The sequence below is a fragment of the Lissotriton helveticus genome, chromosome 9, assembly GCF_964261635.1.
Source record: "Lissotriton helveticus chromosome 9, aLisHel1.1, whole genome shotgun sequence".
NCBI lineage: Eukaryota > Metazoa > Chordata > Amphibia > Caudata > Salamandridae > Lissotriton > Lissotriton helveticus.
Window position 1 is genome coordinate 941,012,559 of NC_136070.1, and position 23,906 is coordinate 941,036,464.

At 43.8% G+C, this 23,906-nt stretch overlaps 1 protein-coding gene and 1 long non-coding RNA gene across 3 annotated transcripts in view; one reads left to right on the top strand and one right to left on the bottom strand.

The window, feature by feature from the left end:
• RINL (Ras and Rab interactor like) overlaps window positions 1–23,906 on the top strand; it is a 387,388-nt gene that overhangs the window by 88,184 nt on the left and 275,298 nt on the right. The window lies entirely within an intron of this gene.
• The window catches only part of LOC144783074 (uncharacterized), a 44,134-nt gene that overhangs the window by 15,725 nt on the left and 4,503 nt on the right, over window positions 1–23,906 (bottom strand). The window contains exon 2 of the long non-coding RNA XR_013601385.1: window positions 6,930–6,998. This is a non-coding gene — a long non-coding RNA (uncharacterized LOC144783074). The remainder of the gene's footprint in view (window positions 1–6,929; window positions 6,999–23,906) is intronic.

Here is a 23,906-nt window from a genome sequence, read left to right on the forward strand (position 1 = left end):
GAGAAGGCAGGCATAATCATTTCTTCGCCATGTGGGCACTCCCTGACAAACTCTTGTGGCCAGTCTTTTTCTGCTAGAAGGATATCATAGCCTTTAGATAGATTCTCCGAAAAGAGACCTCTTATTTTCCTAGTTTTGTCCCCTTCTATACGTAGAGTTATTTCATATAATTTATGCGGTACACAAACTCTGGTGTCTGCAGTTTCCACCTGAATGTATTCATTCGTGTCCACTGTCTCCAGAAGATTCATCAGGATCTTGCGAGCTATGGTCACTTCTATTGCGCTGTCTAGCATTGTCTGGGCCCATTCTCCGTTCTTGAGTTGTGTCCTCAGACTCCTCGGCATGTTTTATTTTAATACTAGCTACCTTCTTTTTGGGAAATTGTAATTTTTTACTTTGATGAGCAGGTTCCTTGTCTTTGGACTTGACGCGCTCTTCTTTATGTTTTGACCGTCCTCTTCTTTCCGATTTCTGTGAGGAAGTCTGAAAAGATCAAGAGGGACGTGTATCATTATCTTGATATCTGTCTGGTTTTCTTAAATTATCCCTATTTCTAAGGTTGTATCTTTTTTCATAGGGCTCCCGTTGTGGAGACCTGCCCCCCGTTCTGGAGATCTATTTCTCCGTTGGGGAGACCTTCCTCTGGACTGAAACTGTTTTTCTCTGGGAGTGGTTTGTTTATTACCCTCCCACTTCTTTTTTAGATTATTGAGATTATTTTTAATAAAGCTTTTTTCAGGATTTTCAGTTAGTTGGGGTTTTAGTGGTTTCTCACCCAAACTATCTCTACCTAATTCTTCATAGCACTTTTCAATTATTCTGGCAAGTTCAAAAGGTTGCTCTGTTACTTCTGTTTCTTTTAACTTTTGGCGGATCGCCACAGATGCTGCTTCTCCTCTTATGTTGGCTAGTAATATAGCCGAGACTTGCTTAAAGTCTTTCAGTAATTTCATACCTACATTTAAAGCAGGCTCTGGACCGTATTCATTTTGAATCTGTCTTAGTACGTCTGGTATAACCGCCTTAGACGGAACACCATGTGTTTTTGTGTATATTGAAGCAAAGACTGTTCCCCAAGTGTCACAGTCCTCCACATGTGGTGCGATCCCCATTGGTAGACAGATTGTCAGAATTCAGTGTTTTTCATTAGGTGTAGTATCTGGAAATACTGCCTCTATTTGAGTAATTTTTTGAGCTAACCAAAATGGAATTTGTTCCCGTTTTGCTGGTAATTTGCCAATGACTGATTGTATAGTCTGTGGTGTGATTTTATTTGTGTTCCCCTGGTAAGGGGTGTGCTGTGGAATTTTTATTGCTGGTTGGACTGTTAAAGTTCACATGACACATTGGACCAATTGTCTATGTATTTTAATTAATTGTTTTAGCTGAACTAAAAGTTCTCCGCTTGTCATTCCTTTAATGTCAGGATGTGGTGTATAGCTGGCTAGAACCGGCCATGTGGCTCCTGGTCTACCTAGTGGACCGAGCCTGGTGATGTGATTTTGGTGTTTTAGGGCGCCATTAAACCAGAGCTGATGCTCTTGGTAAGTTAGTGGAATTTCAACGTCCTCGAAAGGGACGTATTCCGCTGGATGTTCCTCTGCTTTGTAGTAGTGGAAATCGTGTGTCACAGCATTTGCTGCTTGAAAATGTATCCATGAATAGAATACCTCTGTCTGCCGATCTTCATGTGCCTCTACCACAAATATGACTGTACCACCTCTTGATGGTACTCCATTATTTATAAGTTTGTAAGTTACACTCTTTCTTAGATTGACCGGGATTATTTTAGCATCTGGGTCATTTTGTTGGAGAGCTGTGTCGTCTAACAACAGTTGAGCTGCCAAAGCCTCTCTCTCCCTTACTTCTTCACTTTCCGTCATTTTTGTTGACTGAAAGTTTGCAGAGCAAGTTTCAAGGAAACAAAGATTAGGTGCACAATATTTTGGAACACTGTATCCTTCAACGTTGACTAAACCAAAAACTAATTCATAGGATTCTCATCCTACTTAGTTTTGGCGGATATTAACCTTTTACCCACTCCAGACATCTATTGGAGTTTTTACGGGAAAAAGGAGTCTGGGAAAAAAGCACGACTGAGTTACTCTAGTATCTAGCGTTAAATTATCGCCTTACCAAACGTTGGGCACCATGTAGTGTAGTTCCTATATTCCCAATAGGCTCTGCGCAATGGAATAACATAAACAATAGTTTAGACGTAGGACTAGGTCGACTAGGTCTCTATTGAATATGTGAGACTTAATTATGAATGCCAGCTGGCTCAGAGGTCACTAGAAACTTTCTCGAGTGCACAAGAAGGGATTAGTTTCTGACAACCACATAAACATGACAACTTTGCTCCCTCCAGAATAAGGAGTATACCTCCAGAGTCGCGAAACAATAGATAGCTATTTTATTCAGTCAATAGTGCATGCTTAGTTTCACCAGAAGAGCAGAGAAACAGAGAGATGGGCGTTTTCAATAAAAGAGGTTATTTATTGAACAGTCTTCTTTCTCATGCAAGAGAAGTGAATTGCTACAATTGCAATACTTGTCGTAAAGTAAAGTGCGTACAGTAAAAAGAGTATTACAAAGTAATACTGTAAAAGCATGGTATGGTTTCTAAGCCATACGGTGTTTAAAATGGGTACAATACATACAATGATAAAATAAGTACTAAACGTACTCAACTGGTGCTTCTAAGATACGCCTACCCCGGTGTACCTAACCTAAGCCTAGTACATGGGAAGGAGTAAGTACGATATAGTTTGAGTTAAGGTAGTTTCTGCCAAGAATCTAAATCAAGAATTCTCTAAGGGTCTAATCAGCTCCGTACCTTGGTTATAGAATGAAGGAGGTCGTGTATCTCTCTCTCAGGACTCGATCTCCCAGCAACCCGCAAGGGTGACAGGGAAACACTGGAGCTGGATTTCTCGGCAGGAGAAAAGACAGCGTCTCTCTCTCAGTGCGTCAGTGGGAGGGTCGGCTGCCTTCGGCACTTGCTACAGCAGGGCGTCGGGCAAGTAGATAGTCGATCTGCTCCAAACCACCGTGTGTTTTGCTAGGGCAGATGCTGGTATATTTATACCTGGAAGGTGCCGAGTTTGACGTAAGGTTGGACATAAGACGTCACTAAGAACTCGCAGTTCTTTCAGGACTCCGGCAGTTCTAGGACAAACCAATACAGAAGCAGGGGGAATTCCCGGGCTGCTGGAGGCTTGGTTTGTTTAAGAACACGTTGTGCTTTCCAGGAGTCTATGGGAGTAGCCTTGCCGTATTTGGACTGCATTGGCTATGTCTTAAACGGAGCTGAGGAGAAAAAACGAAGTCGACAAGAGCTAAGTGTTACGCTGGGTTTCGAAGCCCAAGTCACAGTAAATTAATGTTATGAGAAGATAAAGACTTACCTGATAAACCGCAATCCTAGAATTTAAAGTGTCTTCACCAGAGTGCATCTTCTTCGGAAAATTTAGCAGTAGAAGTTCAAGTTAGAAGGACAAACACTGACCCAAGTACAAGACAACACAGAAAGCAAATTAAGTGAGTTTGATAAGACCCATATGTTAGTGCAGGTGTTTAAGACACAGAGGTTTAGACTAATCATCTTGCGAATTTCATTTTAGCACAGAACAAGTCTAACAAGATTTACAGAGGGAAAAACTGACAGGTACCACAGAACTTAGAACACACAGAAAGGAAAATTAAGTAAGTTGAGGAAATCTAATAAACAGGGAAAGGACAGGGATAGAGAAGGCACACGATACTAAGGGAGTTTGTGTTTTATATTTAGCTGACGGAGCCTGCAATCACTACACACCTTGTGAAGAAAATAGAAAATAGAAGAGCAGCAGAGTTCTGGAATAGCAATGGTAGGAATGCAAAGGAGTAGACCAGAGTATTAGAGTCTATAAGTAGGTTACAGGAGAGTTATTAAAATTAATGTAAAATTCTTGCAGGTAATTCTTCAAACAGAAGTCTGCTGGACGGACCGTGAGAGGAATCACCAGAACTCTCTCTCTTCTCTCTTTTGTTATTTTATCCACTACCCCCTTCCCGCTGAAGTAACACACTGGGAGACTTGTCGACTCAAGCTCTCGGTTGTTGCTTGGCGGGATTTGGGAACTAGCATCTCTGTTCCTGTGTACCAAAATAAAAGTACTTTGGAATCTGATAGCATTGGCTATGTCTTAATATTGGTATAATTCTTATGCCTATATAAGGATATGATTTGATATAACCACATGAGGGCATAAATCGGGAATATTTAACTAGAGTCCTAGATTCGTCTACAACACCCACTCCACGTATAATGTCCATCATTACTAATTACTAAGCAATTAAAACATATCTAAGCATGTGTTTTCCATCCCACCCGAAAATACATAAAATGTTTTTGAAATTGTATATACACGAAAAATGAGTATTATACTGTACGTGTTCAAGCAGTGGTATCATTCAGATAATGCATATATTGTACATTGGAATGTTGACTGAATGAACCACATAAGGGCATAAATCGGGAATATTTAACTAGAGTCCTAGATTCGTCTACAACAACCCATGCGCATAACTTGGGTCCAAATCAAAACCATCACAAGGTCCCAGTCGATAAAATTGAATGCTTTTTTCATTGTCTATTGACATTATAGCTTCGGGGATCTTAGTCAGCTAAGTCTATCTAGCCGCAGATGCAGCTGTCCGAGATTCAATTGTGTTGCACATCTCGGCAGAAAATCCTTGTGGTCGGCATGGACCACAGGGGATATCACCCTGGCAATTCTGTTCGCCAGGAACTTGGCTAGGATCTTACTCTCTGTATTCAGTAGTGAGATGGGCCTGTATGATTAACAGTGGTTCCTTGGTTTACCATCCTGGGGATGCCTACAATAATTGGATGGTTAAGGTCTGGCAGCAGGTCTCCTGTGTCCCTGGCTGCGATTCAGCAAGTGGGATTTAAGGGGCGAGGTCAGCCTTTTATTCAATTCTCCAGGGAGACCATTGGCACCTGATGCCTTTCCTAACTTCATACTCGTCAGTACCTCTCCTATCTTGTCTATTAGTAAGTCTACCCCTAGAGCGTCACTATCAGCTTTGTCCAAGATGGGGACTGTCACCTCTCCAGGAACGCCTCAATTTATTGCTAAGTGCGGTCTCCCTGAGTGACATAGAGTGTTCTGTAGTACTTCACGAATGTCTGCACTATCACCCTGTTAGAGCGGACAACTTCCCCTGCCTCAGTCAGCACCTCAGCCACCCAGCACACCTCTTCCTCCATCTTACCTCTTTATGCAAGGAGATGGCCTGCCTTATCGACTGTTTCATAGAATTTCTTCAGTACCCCCAAAGTAATGTTGACAGGCTGCTTGTAGCGTGTGGTTACGGTATTGTTTTCTGGTCGCCCCAGGTGTAGGTATGTTGTTGGGTTCCCAGTGCTCGCCTATGTCTTCTCCAACTAGAGGAGGTGTTATTCCATCTGTTGTGTCTGTTATTCCCTATGTATTTTTGATGGCTATTGTGGTGTAGGTCTATTCCTGAACACTGTCTTATACGCCTCTCAAAGCGTGACCGGGGAGGCCACCGACCCCTCAGTATCCTCAAAGTATATCTGGGAGTCAACCCATCAGGACTTTGTAATATCAAGATTTTTTAGGGACCATGCTTCCAGTTTCCTGGTATGTACCCTGCCGTGCTCTTGGGCGCCTAGTTTAATAAGCAGAGGTGGGCAGTCTGATATACACCAGACCATATATTATGCGTCTCTCACCCACGCTACCTCAGTCACTGGGACAAATACATAATCAAAGCGCCACAGGGTTCAATGGGCCCCCTACATGAATGTATATTATCTATCCCAAGTGTGGAGTGTTCTCCAGAAATCAATAGTGCCCATAGCGTGAGAGAAAGGCTCCATCTCCGAGAGTACTCTTGAGTGCATCGTATGGGGTGAATATCTACCCAATTCTCATTTCATTACTTCATTGAAGTTCCCAAAATTTTGAGATCTCCAACAGAGTCTATGAAAGGGGGCACAGATTGTCCATAAACCCCTTCTGGAGTCTCCAGGGGTGCATATATGTTAATATTGAGGATCCTTCTCCTATTCCATGTTACCCTCACCGATACGTAGTAACCCTAGGGTCCACCCATTGTCACTCCTCTCGAAAAGGTGAGATGGTCTTGGCTAGAAATGCTATTCCTTGGGAGCCCTTTATGACCCCTGCATAATATGGTATATCAAATCCTTTAATAGGCACTTACAATTGTTTCTCCTCCGAAGGGTTTCCTGCAGTAGAACCTTACACTCGTAATTTTGGCTCCACCGTGCTTCAGGGGTGGAGACTTGTGAGTCTATACTTTCGAGTAATTTTGCAATTTTACTGGGCTATACACAACGGTAATCTACACTTGTGAGTAGTTTACATGTACAAGTTTCCTTCTATGATTTTGAGTAACTTTGCTGCTTTTGGCTATTCACAAAATTCAAGTGTAAAGTTAATCAAAAGTGTTGACTTACATGTCTCCATTCCCTGAAAAGGGTGTGGAGCCAAATTTAAGATTGTAAGTTAATACTGCCAAAAAGAAACATTACAAAGTCTAGCACCACGCATGGCCAAACACTGATACTGCAGCACCCTCCAATAGAAAATAATGGAGACAGGTACTTAAATTAAAACCACATAGAAAATAATGTTAAAATAAATTAAATTACTTAGAATAGTTAAAAAATATATATAATTTTATTTCCAAAAATATAAAAATAAAATATTTATTATTTCGATATACAATAGTTTAACAACCTTTTTGAATGTATACATCAATGTAAGATTATTGTTATTGAAATATAATTAAACTACTTGTAATTAATTCTACAATATTTTTACTGTTGTAAAGCTGAATATGTTTTTTTTAATTTCCCTATACTTTACCTTAGGCAGTCTTCACTCTGACTGTGGAGCCTATTGTATTCATCATCAACATCTTTATTTTGGCAACATCTGCCATAAAAGATAAAACACAACTATTATACAAATAAAACAGTTAATTACATCATAGACAGTTAATCAGATATCATAAAAGCAGCAGCATGATTCCTTAATACATAAGATCATACCATCATACAGGCAGTTTTGATTAGTCCATAAAAACAGTAAAAGTGTACAAAAGCTAATTGGATGTTGATATTTAATAAAATTAAACAATTGTTCTGGAGCCCTGGATAATAAACGTCTTCTCTTCTGCCAGAAGGTTTCCAAATATTTGACTACCGCAAACACTACCATGCCAGAGAGATCCGTTTTAAGAACCCTATATGCCTGGAGACAGTGGGTAAAGCCCAGGTTTTTACAGGCCGGTACAATCCAGTGCCTTCTTGCCTGCGCATAAGTTCGACAAAAAAACAATATGTGCAGCTCAGTTTCCTGCTCATAATTGCACCCAGGGCAATGACTCCGGGAGGGCTCAGTCCATTTACTAGTGAAGGCACGGAGTGGTAGACTTCCGTACCTCCACTGTAGGTACAATTTCCTGGTGTTAGTTGGAAATATGACATCTAGGATTCCCTCCAATTTATAAGTGTCCTTAATCTTTAAGAAGGAATCGGTCAATGTACCAGACTGTATGCCCTGTCTATATGCCACGATTTTACTTTCATGGTATAGGGAAAGCAACTGCTTCCGAGAAACCATGGGGCAAGCAGTCGCAGGATCAAACCATAAATTAGCTAGTCCCAAGCGCACAAGCTCATTTTTTATGTGTTGAAACCAGGGGATATTCCCTACAATCGAGTAGGTCAAAATTTCCTGCAGCTCAGACCTATAATTTCCCAACTCTGGTGTGGTCCATACTCTGCGCCAAAAGGTTAAGGGCATAACACCCAGATCTTCATCAAGTGGCCTTAATCCCAAATCAAGCCTCATCTGCAACAGAGGGGTACTAGGCGGGAGCGATAAAAGCTGCCTAATAAATTTGTTCTCAGTTGCCACCATCTCACGTTTGCACATATGGCCCCAGAGTTCACTACCATACATAACCGCTCCCCTGGCCTGTGCCCCTTATATCTCTAATGGGGGACCGATCGCCTTGATAGTAGATTTGTTTTTATTTATAAGGCTAACAACTCCTCCCGCCAGTTGGGCCAGTCTAAGCTGGGACTTTATTTGATGGTGACCCCAGGACATATTCTCATTTAGAGTCACCCCTAGATATTCAAAGGTTCTGACCCTCTCCAGCCTATTTGCACCAATACATGGGTTGGGACGTGTCTTTGATGGGGGATTAAAGATCATATATTTGGTCTTGAGAGTGTTAATCTCAAGGCCATGGTTTCCACAGAATGCCTCAAATTCATTAAGGACTCGTTGAATCCCCATAGGTGATTTAGACAGCAGCAGGGTGTCGTCTGCGAACATAATCGCCGGCACCCTGCTGCCAGCAAGTCTGGGGGCATCACCGTCCTCTACCCCATTTAAATGGGCGATTACCCCGTTGACATAGAGGCAAAACAGGGTCAGTGCCAGCACACAGCCCAGTCTTACCCCCCTGTCAACAGGGAATCTATTAGATAGAGAGCCATCCCGGCCACATCTAACCTGCGCATAATTATCCGTATGTAAACGGACAATCATATTTAGAAGGTGTTGCGGTACCCCCATATTGGATAAGAAGGACCAGAGTTTTCTGCGGGGTACGAGATCAAAAGCCGCCCATAGATCTACGAAAACGGTATAGAGGCTGCCACCCTCCAACTTTACCATTTTCCAATATAAAAGGGCCAAGCGGAAAATTTTATCTATGGTAGAGAATTTCTTCCTGAACCCTGCTTGATAGGGACTCAGGACTGAGTGATCAAGCATCCACTCTAATAGGCGGTCCAAGATCAGCCTTGCAAAGACCTTTTGTGGAACGTCTATAGGGCTGATAGGCCTGTAGTTGGCTGGGAGCAGAGGAGAGCCCTTCTTGAAGATAGGTACAATCTCTGCCCCCAGCCAAGTACTAGGAACCTCCATCCCACCCAAGATTGAATTAAATAGGACCTGTAGATAAGGGGCCCAGACAGTTGGTTCATGTCTGAACAAGTCTCCCGGGAGCTTGTCCAAACCCGGAGCTTTCTCTGCTGTGAGTTTAGCAATTGCCGCACCAACCTCCGCCACAGTAAATTCTACCTGGGCCACTAAGGGGCTAGGGCCTATCACTGGATTATCTGTGTCTTCTACGTGATCTGTGCTAGCCTGTGAATATAGAGTACGGAAGTGAGCCTCCCAGACACTAGGAGCAATATTAGCCTCTACTGCTGGTGTTGGAGCCACAGAACCATTTTTCACAATCTGCCAAAATTTCCGGACATCTCTAAAGTTAAGGGCGCCCACCATTTCAGACCAGTTTTCATTATCCCACTCAGTCTTGGCAGTTTGAATTACGTATTTATATTCATTCCTCTTAGCCCTAATCAGCACGGTGTTACCCCTTTGCTTCATGGCCTCGAGGAGTTCGGCTTTAGCCTTCCTACAGGCTATATTATACCATGAGACTTTCGTCTGCTTGCCATTCTTTTCCAATACTCGCGGGTTCAATACCTCCGCTAGTGCGCTGGTAAGCTCCAAGTGAAGGTCCCCGAGTTTATTGTGTTTCTCCACAGACGGGCATAATAAAATAAGTTCTTCAACTCTTTCTAAAACCGGGACTATTGTGGCATAAAGCCGGGAAATGGCTTCTGGGTTCCCTATGAATTTAGCCCATCTGATTCTGCGTCTATCTCTAGATAGAATCGCTCTAGGGTCCCGGGAGGTATTAGCCATCTGGTTCTCAATGGTAGTGCCGGGCATCAGGAATTTCAGGGTCAGCGCATTGTGGTCGCTTTCATCACGTGGGGTTACCTGAAAGCTGCTTACCTTGGCCCAGTCACGCATCTCCACAAAGATATAATCTAAGCGTGACTCCTGCCCCAGTTTGTTAAAAGTGGGTTTCGGTGGGATATCCCCACTGACCCACCCGTTGCAGGCCCTTATAGAGTTATTAAGAGTCAGGGCCATGATTTGGGTAGCCAGCGGCGTCCAGGACTTCACTGTTGGGCCCCCTACAGGTGGTATATCCTATTGGTCATCCTCTTCCAGTGTGGTGCCCTCCAGGAAAGCTGGCAGCGGCTCGAATTGACAATTAAAGTCACCCCCTACCAGATATGGAGTACCTTGGGGGATGGTACCGAGGAAGAGGGATAAATCCTCAATTTTTCCTGAGACATTAGTTACACCCGTTGGTCTTGAATATACATTGACTAGTACTAATTTAGCCGCATTTGGACATTCCAATACCACACTTTGGATATCCGCAGAATTTGTCTCAAGTGTCCTTGCAAAACATCCTAAGTGTGAACCCACCCAAATGAGTAGTCCGCCAGACGGGCGTCCCTTCCCACCCCATTTTGCCTGGATTGAAAATGAGGCAAAACCAGTGCGCCAGTAGTCCTCCCTGGCCCAAGTTTCCTGGAATAGGCACACATCTTGCGTGTCAATAAATGACCCCCATTCAGGCAAATCAAGTGTATTTAATATCCCTGCCAGATTCCAGGAAACGATTGGCAGGGGACCTAGTTCTCCATTTACTCTTTGGCTATTATTTTTTGCCCCGTTTACAGCCCGAGATGGTAGTGCCTGGGTTGTAATTGGGCTACTAGATCCACTTAGATGTTTAGTATCCTCACTATTGATATCCGGGGGACAGTCCAATACTCCTACTTGACTGTAGTCAACATTAGTCTCACCTTCTAGTTTGGGGAGTCAATCTACACCCTCCAGAACTGTTAGGGGATCAAACCTATTATACACTGGGAAGGGGTGCACTAACCTGTGAGATGGATTAGCTCCCCAAAGTCCTCTCTGTCGGGGGATAGAATAAGAATTGTGACATCCATTATTCATAACCCCTGGGTAATAAATAATCAAGGCCCAGGGATTGAATGTTCCCCTCTCGGCCGAATCTAGGTTCTCTTCGAATATGGTCTACCACCCATGTGTCCCTAAAATTCACTAGAATACAATCCCCTTCGAGATCTTTGGGGTTGTTACCCACCCAGTGCACCCTTCTAACACCCAAAATCTCTGTGTTCAGTGAAGGGGGAGAGTCCTATTCCTATTTAACCAGAAAACCACCTTATTATTCAGTTCCCTATAAGATTCTGTTTTTCCTGCCCCTGGGGTTCGTACCCCCCACTAAAACAATTGTATAGGGTACTGCCTCTAGGGGAAGGTTTAAACTGGGGAGTTGGTCCTTACGAACTTCCTTAACCTGGTGCAATTGCCTTTTAGGCCTTCTATCTGCTGGTCGGCCACTCGATACAGGCTGCGGTGCAGATGCCGAATCCGTTGCCTTCCCACCGAGCCTCGATATGCCTACTTGTTTCTTCGGGTGGGATATTGGCGGTGATATGTTTGGTTTATTTTCTGGTTTTTTTCTAGAGTCCTCAGCGACCACCCTAACAGTAGTACTGTTACCCGTTTCCTTTGTGGTGATATCCGGGGGGTTAATAGGGACATTACCCTTGGCAAGGTCAGCTAGTAAAAGTGAATTTTCTCCGACCTGCTTTTCAATCTGGTCTAACTTAGAATTAATCATCCTAGTTCTCTCTAGGAGCGGCAGCATCAGAGATTTCATCAAAATTTCGATTTTCCCCAAGAGGTCACCCTCAGCAACAATAGGACAATCAGGGGGGCTAATAAATTCTGTATCAGCCTTAGAAGAAGTAGGGAGCTGAACAGCAACTGTCGGGCCGAGTTTGAGATCTTCTTTTGTTGTTTGGCATGACGGCCCATCAAAGAGCTGCCCCTTCTTTTCTTACTGTTGGGTTTCGTCCTAACTGGGGACCGCTGGGACAAAGTGGGGGAGGATAGAATAACTAACCCTGGGGAATTATGCAAACCAGCGTTACCACTGCTAGGGGACAAGCTCAGGGAAGATAAGTTTGTACTCGAACTATCTGAAACATCCCCAACATCCACCAACCTAATTTCGTCCCCTGCAGTATTTGTATGCGCCGGAGAAACCGTCGACCCTATACGACCAAGGGAAGACCGTTTCCCCGTTATTAAATCCAAAGAGAGACGCTTTTCTACAAAGGCAATCTTCTTTTCAAGTATGGTGGAGGCTCTCTTGAAGAAGTGATCCAGGGTACCTGTACCCACCCCGGCAGAAGTAGGAATTGCAACATGGCGATTTTTTCCAGACCGCAAAGACATTATAACTTTAACCACAACCAGCCCACACTTTGATATAACAATCACAATCGTACTTGTGTTCCACAAGAATTTTTCAGGAAGTAAAGATATCTACAGATAATGAACAGGATGCCAAATAAAGGAGGGGGGGCCCGGCCTGGCTTTGATCGACCTTGGACGGCCTTAGACGGCCCGCCCTTTGCCCGGGCTTAGCCCTGTGCTTCGTCCCGCGCGCGTCCCGCGCTCGCGGTCAGAAGTGACCCTAAATAGGAGGAGGAGGGGGCGGGAAGAGGCACCAGGTGCGCGAGATGCCAGAACGCAAGCACCTCTGGGCCTCGCAGTCCCGCTCCCCGGTAAGATCCCAGATTAAAGAGACAGTAAACCAGCAGCAAGTCCGTGAGCAGGAAACAACGGCTTTTCAATTCAGCCGCAGTTCCACCTGGCATCCAAAGGGCTTCCTTAAAATGCAACCAAAGTCCGCACACTTCACGACCACGAGCGGCTCCCGCGCAGCAGATGCCGCGAGTCGTTTTTGAAGTCTGCAGGGAGGAGGGGCGGGAAGAGGCACCAGGTGCGCGAGATGCCAGGACGTAAGCACCTCTGGGCCTCGCAGTCCCACTCCCTGGTAAGATCCCAGATTAAAGAGACAGTAAACCAGCAGCAAGTCCGTGAGCAGGAAACGAAGGCTTTTCAATTCAGCCGCAGTTCAACCTGGCATCCAAAGGGCTTCCTTAAAATGCAACCAAAGTCCACACACTTCACGACCACGAGCGACTCCCGCGCAGCGGGGGGCGCGAGTCGTTTTTGAAGTCCGCAGGGAGGAGGGGCGGGAAGAAGCACCAGGTGCGCGAGATGCCAGAACGCAAGCACCTCTGGGCCTCGCAGTCCCGCTCCCCGGTAAGATCCCAGATTAAAGAGACAGTAAACCAGCAGCAAGTCCGTGAGCAGGAAACGAAGGCTTTTCAATTCAGCCGCAGTTCAACCTGGCATCCAAAGGGCTTCCTTAAAATGCAACCAAAGTCCGCACACTTCACGACCAAGAGCGGCACTCCGATTGTATTGTATTGTATTGTATTGTAATTGCATTTATATACCATTTACTAGGCCTGACGAGGCTACGAAGCACTTTTTCAGCGAGTAGCACACTACTCTGAGACCCATAAAGGGTTAGTGGTGAATTAGTATAGTGAAAAATGAAAGTCATTTGAGTGGTGGATATGTTAGTTATTTGGATTGCAAAGGATTGTGAAGGGATAGAAGAGGGAAAAAAGGTTTGCATTTATATAGCACTTGCTACCCTGATGGGGTGTTGAAGCGCTTTTTCGGCGAGTAGCACGCTACTCCGCAAACCATAAGGGATTAGTGGTGAATTAGTATAGTGAAATATGAAACTAATATGAGTGGTGGATATATTAGTCAGTTATTTGAATTGAGAAGGGTAGTGGAGGGATAGAAGAGGGAAAAAGGTTTGCATTTATGTAGCACTTACCACCCCTGATAAGATGTTGATGTGCTTTTTCGGCGAGTAGCACGCTACTCCGGAACTCATACAGGATAAGTGGTAAATTATTATAGTGAAAATATTTAAGTAGTTTGAGTGGTGGATTTGATAGTTATTTAGATTGAGAAGGATAGTGGAGGGATAGAAGAGGGAAAAGGTTCACATTTATATAGCGCTTTCTACCCCTGATGAGGTGTTGAAGTGCTTTTTTGGTGAGTAGCACGTTACTCTGGGGTTAGTGGTGAATTAGTATAGTGAAATATGAACGTATTTTGAGTGACAAACTTGTTAGTCTGTTATTTGGATTGAAAAGGATAGTGGAGGGATAGAAGAGAGAAGGTTTCGAATTGTTTTCCTTTTGTATTGGAGCTCATAGCAGTAGGAGGAGGCTTGGGATGAGTAAAAGGTAGGTGAAGGGGGAAGAGTCGGAAGGGAAGGGTTTAGAATGGCTTGTTTAGGAGATGTGAATAGTGAAGAGGTATGAGATGATTCAAGGAGGGGTAGAGTAGGGAAGAGTCTAGAACTGGTTATTTTTGGGATCATAGTAGTGCTATGGGGTTTGGGATGAATGAGAGAGTGGAGGTAGAGGATATATTGATAGAGGCATTGGTTGAGATATAGGGTAGGGCATTGGAAAGAGTAGTAGAATGAGGTTTGAGATGAGTCAGAAGTTTGAGGTAGAGGATATATTGAAAGCGGTAAAGGGTAGTGCATTGGACATGCTGAATTAGAAGAAAAGTATAAATATATAGTTACATAAGTACATGGAAGGTATATATATATATATATATATATATATATATATATATATATATATATATATATATGCTTAAGGAAGGTAGTATATGTAGATTAAAGATGCATTTAATATATTTTGGCTTCCAAGTGTTGTACTTTAATTTTTTTTTTTTTTTGTAATTCAATAGGGAAACAAGTGTAGATAAATAGTTATGATAAAAGATTTACTTATTTATGCAGTCACTTATATGCATGTTAAACCATAACATAATGTTACTATCAGTAATAGGTACATTTGTTAGTAGAACTAATGAATATCTATATTTTTAAAACATAATTATTATACACATTTATACAAAGCAAAACACATATTTAGGCACATATCAGTATGTTCAGTTCAAAGACTTTATTCGAATTGAATTCACAATTCATAAAAGTATACACATAAAAATCACAAGTAAAATTCCGTCTTTTGGTTCAGATTTAGACATTACTAAAATTAGATCTTTCTAAAATTGGTAAAAAGTGGTTAAAAGGATAAAACAATACAATCAATTTAATTACATAATAGTTAAAAATACTTAATTAACTCTTGCTATCCCATGACGATGGTCCGTCTCGCTCTTATAATTGTATTCAAATAAAGGCTCACTATGCTGATGATAAAATAATCTTCTAGGGACCTGAGTTTGTTATAGGCATCTCTTGCTTTCCTTAAGCCCCAAGTTAACAAGAGGGGTTTTAAGATTTGTCGTCTGGAGTGGCTGTATAAAGTACAAAAAAGAATGCAGTGTTTATTTGATTGGAATGAATGGTCATCACAGGGACACCGCCTTTTTACTCTCGTCCAGTCATTGCAATTCGGGAACGATACAAGTCTATAAAAGGTTTCCAGGCGGAAGTATGTCAGGAGCCTACGGTGCTGTAGGGGGTGGTCTATTACAAGGTACAGCTGAGGGCCCCTTTGAGGTATCACTTCATCGTGGCTCATGACAGATTTTTTATTCCTTTCGCCCTTCCACCTTTGCAGTTCCAAATGTTCCAGCAAGATCTTTTTCAACGTGGATCGTGAGAGCTGTTCCAGTGAGGTTGGTTCGGTAAAGTATTCAGGATGACCAATCTCACTGACAAAGTTCTTAATGTAGCTAAGCCATTTAATATTTTTCATCCCGTCACAGTTTAAACAGTCCTCAATGATGGATCTATTCAGATCTGTGGCAGGGTTAGTCCAGACGTTATGCCATAATAAAACAGGGGCTAGTTTTATATAGTCCGTAATGTAAATGAGAGCAACTTCAGCATGTAGGACATATATAGGAGTACTCCCCGGTGTAGCAGTTATAAATCGAAGGAACCTATTCTCGAGTCGCTGTATCGCCTCCACTTGCTGCCAGCCCCAAATGCCCGCCCCATAGGTCCCAATAGTCACACATTTCGATTTATATATTTGGAGGAGTTCCCTTTCTGGCCTATTTCCTATTTTTTTAGCAAAGCTCATAAGAGCACCAATTGCTCTATTAAATGCCAAGGCCCTTGCATTCACAGCAGGCTTCCACGTGCCCTGCCTATCGAAATGAATCCCCAAATAGCAAAAGATGTCAGCTAGCTCCACCTTCCGTTCCTCTAAAGTGATTGGACATGGTGATCTTTGTTTGTTTGGGCCGCACGACATGGTAAATGTCTTCGAGACGTTTACGCGTAGCCCCCTGGTATTCATAAAGTCAGTGAAGGTCTGTACGGCTTTCTGGAGACCCACCTTTGTTTGCAAGAGGATAGCCGCATCATCAGCATAAAGTAAGATGGGGATGGGTTTGCCTTTGATTACCGGATAATCGTAATACTTTTGTGTTAAGCAAGAACCCACTCCATTGATATAGAGGTTAAATAGCAGGGGGGCCAACATGCAGCCCTGCCTTACCCCTCTATTAATCTTGAAGAGCTCAGTGCATTCCCCCCTCTGGCCGTATCTTACTCTTGCACCCGCCTCAGCATAGAGTTCTCTGATGTAATCTATTATTTTGTTATCCAGCCCAATGTCCCTCAGAGTCTGCCAAAGATTGTCGTGCATAACGCAATCGAATGCGGAGCTGAGGTCCACGAATATCACGTATAGGTTAGATTTCCTTGCATGTATATATTTAGAGATGGTTAGGGAGAGGTTTAGCCCCTGCTCAATTGTCCCCCGCCCTCCCCTAAACCCATACTGGAAAGGTGATAGCACTTCCTGTCCCTCCAGCCAGTCCTGAATGCGAGCAAGAATGACCCTTCCCGCCATCTTCATGAAGCCATCTAACAAAGAGATGGGCCGATAGCAGGAAGGATCATTCCTGTTCCCTTTTTTATAAATCGGGACCAAAATTGCCTCCTTCCATGTTGGAATATTACCTCTTTTACCCATGCAATTCAGGACTCTAGTGAGTAATGGGGCCCACAGGTCGGGATACGTTTTGAACACATCAATAGGGACGGAGTCTGGTCCTGGGGCTTTAGAAGCTGAGCTTTCCCTTAAGGCTTTATAAACCTCCTCCAATTTAAATTGAATGTCTAAGGGGGACAGAGAATCTACAACTTCCGTACTTATTGCTGTTTCGGGGGAAAGTATAGGCAAAACCGGGGTGTCATAGAGAGCTTGGAAATGACACACCCACTCCTGAGCTGTAATAGCATTGTCTAAACGAGGGCCCTTATCATCTTGGTAAAAGGGAGCGTTCACAGCCTTCCAGAAGGCAACAGTATCCTTTTGTGCTGCTGCTACATGGAGGGCTTCCCAAGCTTCAGCTTTTATGTCTTTCTTTCTTCTGTCCAAGGCAGCACGGTAATTGCGCCTTGCCATTTGTACCTGGGCTCTGTCTAGCGGGGTGGCATGCAATGCTTGTTTAAGTTCCCTCAGTGCCCTGGAGCAGTTTGAATCAAACCACCCAGGGGTTCTCTTGACTATATTGCGTGGAATTCTGGTCAGGAGGTGTTTAATTGAAGAACAAATTTTATTAAAGGAGTCCAAAACTAGTTCTTCGTCCTCCTCTAGGGTCAAGCACGTCTTGATTTCCTTTTTGGAAATGGACACTAGGTTTTTTAGGAAACTCTCCGGGATTACCTTCTCCCATTTAATGCAAAATCCGTTACGCTGACCGAGAATGGGGTTAAGATCATAATTACTTTGAATATTAAGGGGCGGCGTAACCAGGTTTAGCTTAAAGATAAATGAGATGGGGTAATGATCACTGATGCCACTTACGAGGGTCTCCCATTTAGTAACTAGTGGGGCGTAACGTGACGAAAGTAGGGCAAAATCAATCATTGATTTTGCCCCTCTAGCGTTAAAGGTAGGTGTAAATGATTTGGGCACAGAGCAGGCCTCATTAATAAATACCATGGAATGGTCCACCAATAAGTTGTTAAGTATATCCCCTAGTTTTGTATGGACAAAATGGCTTGACACCCCTAAGTTTTCATCTTCCCAGCCACTCACGCCCTGTAAACTCCTTGGACATAAGGGACGATAAAAGTCCCCTACCCACATAATGGCCAAATCCCCAGGACAGCTATCTACCATCATCTTGAGGGTGCCTGACAAATTCTTAATAATACATGCTTATATACAGAGGTATATGCTGTATTTTTCTGTTTGCATATGGGGGTTATGTGGGGAAGAGTCAATTCTTGAGAAGTTTTCTGAAGATAAAGTGGTTATCTTATGTTGGGGGGGTAAAGAGTTCCATAGTTTGGTTGCTTGCACAGAGAAAGATGTGCCACCCATGGGGTTTTTCTTGTACATTGGAATTTTGAGGCAAGGTGGCACTCTAGAGAGAAGGCTCCTTTGTTGAATGTGCTTGGTGATTTTATTCCTGAAGAAGAGCAGTCCCATTCCATGTATCGCTTTGTGGATGATACAAAGCAGCTTATGGTAAAGTATACTGAGAAAAAGTTTATTTAACTAAAAAAAAAAAAAAAAAATTATGTTAAATATTAATGTACATTTATTTAGTATTTTTATTTTAAATGTAGAACAAAGTAAGTATGCTGTAGTACTATTAACTTCATTTTTAATTAAATCTTTGATTATTTCAGATAAATTACATTAAATAAAGATAATTTTCTGAAGTTTAAATTAAAAAATAAAGTGCCACCTAACAATAAAAGAATACAGTTTTATTATGCATTTTTGATTATTAAAAGTGATGTGTAGAATTAAAAGTAATTGAATCATGTTTTAATAAGAATAAATGTTACATTAATCTACATATTCAAATCAGGATAACATATTTAATCATTAAATGTCTACTTGCATCATTTTCTATGGGAGAGTGTTGCAGTACCAATATCTGGCCATGTGTGGTGCTGCACTTACTCCAGCTCTGAGCTGGAGAAGCTTTTTTTAATAACAAAAATTTTATTTTGAATTTGCATAGCAAATGACAATATTTTCCCACCTGCCCATCGGAATACATCTGCTCAGTTATAAGGAAGTTATCAATATTAGAAGATACATCAAACACTGCAATGCCTATTAACCAGCGCAAAATAGGTCCACCCCTAGCTGGACTAATTTACTACTGTTTTGGGTTCCTTTTTAGGGCTCGCCCCTTTTCTATTTCGCAGAAATAGAAAACAGGGGTGAGTCCTTATGTCGCTGATCCAGTTCTTTCCCCAAAGGCTCTCTTCAGGCAGCTGATTGGCTCTCAAGGAGGATTTCCAAGAGTTCATGTGAATCCCAATCATGTGACTTGCTCTCATGCACGAGCCTTCAAAGCCTCAGCCATTTGCTTCCCAACCAGCGCTGCAGGCCGTGACTCGCATCAAAGGCAGCCCAGCCCAGCTTCTCCCAGCAGGCAGCCCACCCCCTCCCTCTCTTGACTTTCAGTGACTTCACACTTCGTGCCCCTGTCCCTTCAAGGCAGCCCCTCCCTCTCTCCACCTTCTCTGCTTCGTCCTGTATTTCTTCTCTCTACCGCCCTCTCTTCCCATCTTCCTTCACTTTCCTGCTGCCTGCCCAGCCTCTTCCCCCACCATAGCCTCCCAGGCGCACAAGGCTCTCACATTGATGTCTGTGGGATTTAGATCCTATATAGGGTGAAACGGATAACGTATAATCAGCTGAAAAATAGCATTGTAGTAATACCACATGTTCGTATTTGCTGCTACTTAAACCGTCACCGAGTCCTTTTAATAAGAAAAATCTCTCTGTTGACAACATGCTCTGCTATAAGTCTGACTGTCATGATTGGCGATCTAATTTCTGCTTTTTTTTAAGTAATAAAAAAGGGAAACAGATTGTTTTCTGTATTTATTTACATTTTTTTTTAAAACGAAGCACGTTGAGCCTTACTAAATTACATCCTTCGGGTTTGCATTCGGGCGGGACAGTTTTCCATTTGAAATTAAAATGAAAACTGCATTCAACGTTTGAAGCAATCAGTAGCGCCTTGAAGTTAGGGCCAGTGCTGCAATGTGTAGAAATACTGAAGGGAACGCGCCCCTGGGTATTTTACTAATCAGAAAGGAGAATGCATTGTTGTGTTTGTATTATTTACACTCAGTACCAGAACCACACACAGTGCTCATAGAAGCACAAGCACTGCACATAGCACTACAAGCAGTGCACTTAGAACCTCAAGCAGTGCACATAGCACCACAAGCTGTGCACATAGAACCCCAAGCAGTGCACATAGCACCACAAGCAGTGCACATAGAACCACAAGCAGTGCACATAGCACCACAAGCAGTGCACATAGAACCTCAAGCAGTGCACATATTTAGCGCCAAGATGCTCCTTCCGGAGCGACCGTTGCGCTCTACAAATACCCTCACAAATTCACAAATTCACATAGCACCACAAGCAGTGCACATAGAACCTCAAGCAGTGCACATAGCACCACAAGCAGTGCACATAGAACCTCAAGCAATGCACATAACACCACAAGCAGTGCACATAGAACCTCAAGCAGTGCACATAGCACCACAAGCAGTGCACATAGAACCTCAAGCAGTGCACATAGAACCTCAAGCAGTGCACATAGCACCACAAGCAGTGCACATAGAACCTCAAGCAGTGCACATAGCACCTCAAGCAGTGCACATAGCACCACAAGCAGTGCACATAGAACCTCAAGCAGTGCACATAGCACCACAAGCAGTGCACATAGAACCTCAAGCAGTGCACATAGAACCTCAAGCAGTGCACATAGAACCTCAAGCAGTGCACATAGCACCACAAGCAGTGCACATAGAACCTCAAGCAGTGCACATAGAACCTCAAGCAGTGCACATAGCACCTCAAGCAGTGCACATAGCACCACAAGCAGTGCACATAGAACCTCAAGCAGTGCACATAGCACCACAAGCAGTGCACATAGAACCTCAAGCAGTGCACATAGAACCTCAAGCAGTGCACATAACACCACAAGCAGTGCACATAGAACCTCAAGCAGTGCACATAGCACCACAAGCAGTGCACATAGAACCTCAAGCAGTGCACATAGAACCTCAAGCAGTGCACATAGCACCACAAGCAGTGCACATAGCACCACAAGCAGTGCACAAGGAACCACAAACAGTGCTCATAGAACCTCAAGCAGTGCACCCCGAGCCTTCCCCCTGCCAGCAACATTTCTCCTGCACTCGGCCCACCCCCCTCCCTCTCCATATGGTGCGCTCTGCCTCAGGCCAGCATCTCTCCTCCCATAACTATTCACTGCAGGGCCTGCGTCTCGTCACCCTTCCTCCCAGTCCCCACAAGCAGGCAGCAGCTTCAAAGGGATCTGCTTCCCTGCCCACTGCTTCACACTTCACGGCCTGGCGGCCGTGACTCGCATTTCTCCTTCCCCCTCCCCACAGCAATGCCAAGAGCTTGTTGTGCTCTAGCCTTGATTCTATGAATATGAGCAAATGAAATCTGGATGCTTGTGCGTGTTGCTTTACCTTCGCTGATTTTAATACACATTTCTGGTATTTAAGTGCGCTATTGAACCACTTATTTTTGGCCAAACGCTGTTGAAACCACCGTTGCCATTTGTATGCTCCCAGAAAGCTTTTGATCTCTTCTTGCATTTGTTCCCCTGTGCTGCTTGCATAAATAAGGAATCTGTTTTCAACTCTGTTATATTAAAAACTTTATTGAAAGTCACGTAGATGCTCAGCCCGCCTTTTGCCTGCCTTCCGCTCCAATTTTTACAGTTGGGTTATAGAATTTTGAGTAACCCATGAGTGGTGTTTCTCCACAGCTCCAGGTCTCCTGGAGACGTCTTATATCAAATGATCTTAAGTGGGTTTCTGATTCAGGCTCTAATGCAATCTTGCCTGCTCCTGCGATGTTCCACGGTGTCAGACAGTAGGCGCTCTTGTTGATAAGTGGATGCTAGGATCGCTTGTGAAAAGCTTGCGCGTCTTCCTGCTGCGCGCGCTTCGTGAAAGAGGGGAGAGCCGCCTGTATGCTTTCAGAATAATCCATCACTTGATCCATATCACACAGCAAACGTACTGAAAGAAACAACGGCTAGTCCGGACTCAAGAGTCATCAACAAACCATCTTAAGTGTTGCTCATTCACATTGAGCCTCAAAAACACCACATAAAATCCGGATCACAGAGCATCATCTCGGCGAGAGCACAGAGCATACCAAGCTACGGAATCACAACCTCAGTGCACGTGACCTCTCTGCTACTGCACAGAACATCTCAGTCATTTTAGGTGGCTTTATAGCCTGTGCGAGCCATATCACGACTATTGTTCAGGGCTCCTCAACCGACGCAAAAGCCACTGAACAGTTAATCTCTGCAATGTCTGCAACACCTCAATTAGTGCGAAGAACATCCGAGTGGAGCACTAATGAGCGCAGTCAGAGCAGAGAGGGTCTCAAATACTGCACCACACATTTCAAACACTTAACATAGCGTCGCTGCCATTGCAAGAGCCTCTGAACCAAGCACTTGACCTCTTAATTAGCGCTCACATCTCAAGCAGTGCATAAAGCATCTGAGCCAGCACAAGGGGCCTCGCATTCAATACAGCAACTCAACCACCGCACATTGCGCCACAAGCAGTGCACATGGCATCACAAGGAGTGCACAAGGAACGACAAACAGTGCTCATAGAACCACAAGCAGTGCACATTGCACCACAAGCAGTGCACATAGAACCTCAAGCAGTGCACATAGCACCACAAGCAGTGCACATAGAACCTCAAGCAGTGCACATGGCATCACAAGCAGTGCACAAGGAACCACACACAGTGCTCATAGAACCACAAGCAGTGCACATAGCACCACAAGCAGTGCACATAGAACCTCAAGCAGTGCACATAGCACCTCAAGCAGTGCACATAGCACCACAAGCAGTGCACATAGAACCTCAAGCAGTGCACATGGCATCACAAGCAGTGCACAAGGAACCACACACAGTGCTCATAGAACCACAAGCAGTGCACATAGCACCACAAGCAGTGCACATAGAACCTCAAGCAGTGCACAAGGAACCACAAACAGTGCTCATAGGACCACAAGCAGTGCACATAGCACTACAAGCAGTGCACTTAGAACCTCAAGCAGTGCACATAGCACCACAAGCAGTGCACATAGAACCTCAAGCAGTGCACATGGCATCACAAGCAGTGCACAAGGAACCACAAACAGTGCTCATAGAACCACAAGCAGTGCACATAGCACCACAAGCAGTGCACATAGAACCTCAAGCAGTGCACAAGGAACCACAAACAGTGCTCATAGAACCACAAGCAGTGCACATAGCACCACAAGCAGTGCACATAGAACCTCAAGCAGTGCACATAGAACCTCAAGCAGTGCACATAGCACCACAAGCAGTGCACATAGAACCTCAAGCAGTGCACATGGCATCACCACAATTCCATTGAGTACTCTAACCTTTAAAAATAGCATCTGAACTATTACACAGGACATTTCACCATTGCACAATTGTAAATGCACGTTGCACTGATCACATGTGCACAAGGCTTCTCACCGTTGCATGGATCTTCCTGATCATCACACAGAGTAGTTAAAGCACAGTGCATAGTTTCTCAGCCAGTGCACATAATATCTTGACAACTGCACAGATCTGACATTTGCACAAGACTTCTCAACCATTGCACTGAGAATCTTAACCCTTGTACAGTGTCTTCTGATAATGGCACATAGTATTTAAATCATTGCACATAGCGCGTCAGCCGTTGCACGTAACATTACAAGCAGTACACATAGCATAACCACCATTCATGGAGCACTCCAAACTTTACGTAGCATCTGAACTATTACACAGGACATTTGACCACTGCACAAAACCAGGCTCTATTTATCTCTGCTTTGCGGATTTAAGTAGTGCCTTCGACCTAGTGGATCACGCCATCCTGTGGGCCAAGCTTATCGGCATGGGGGCCCCCGAGGGTATCGTATTTTTCCTGGCACGACTGTATACCAAATTACGTGCCTGTGTACGTTACGGTACCA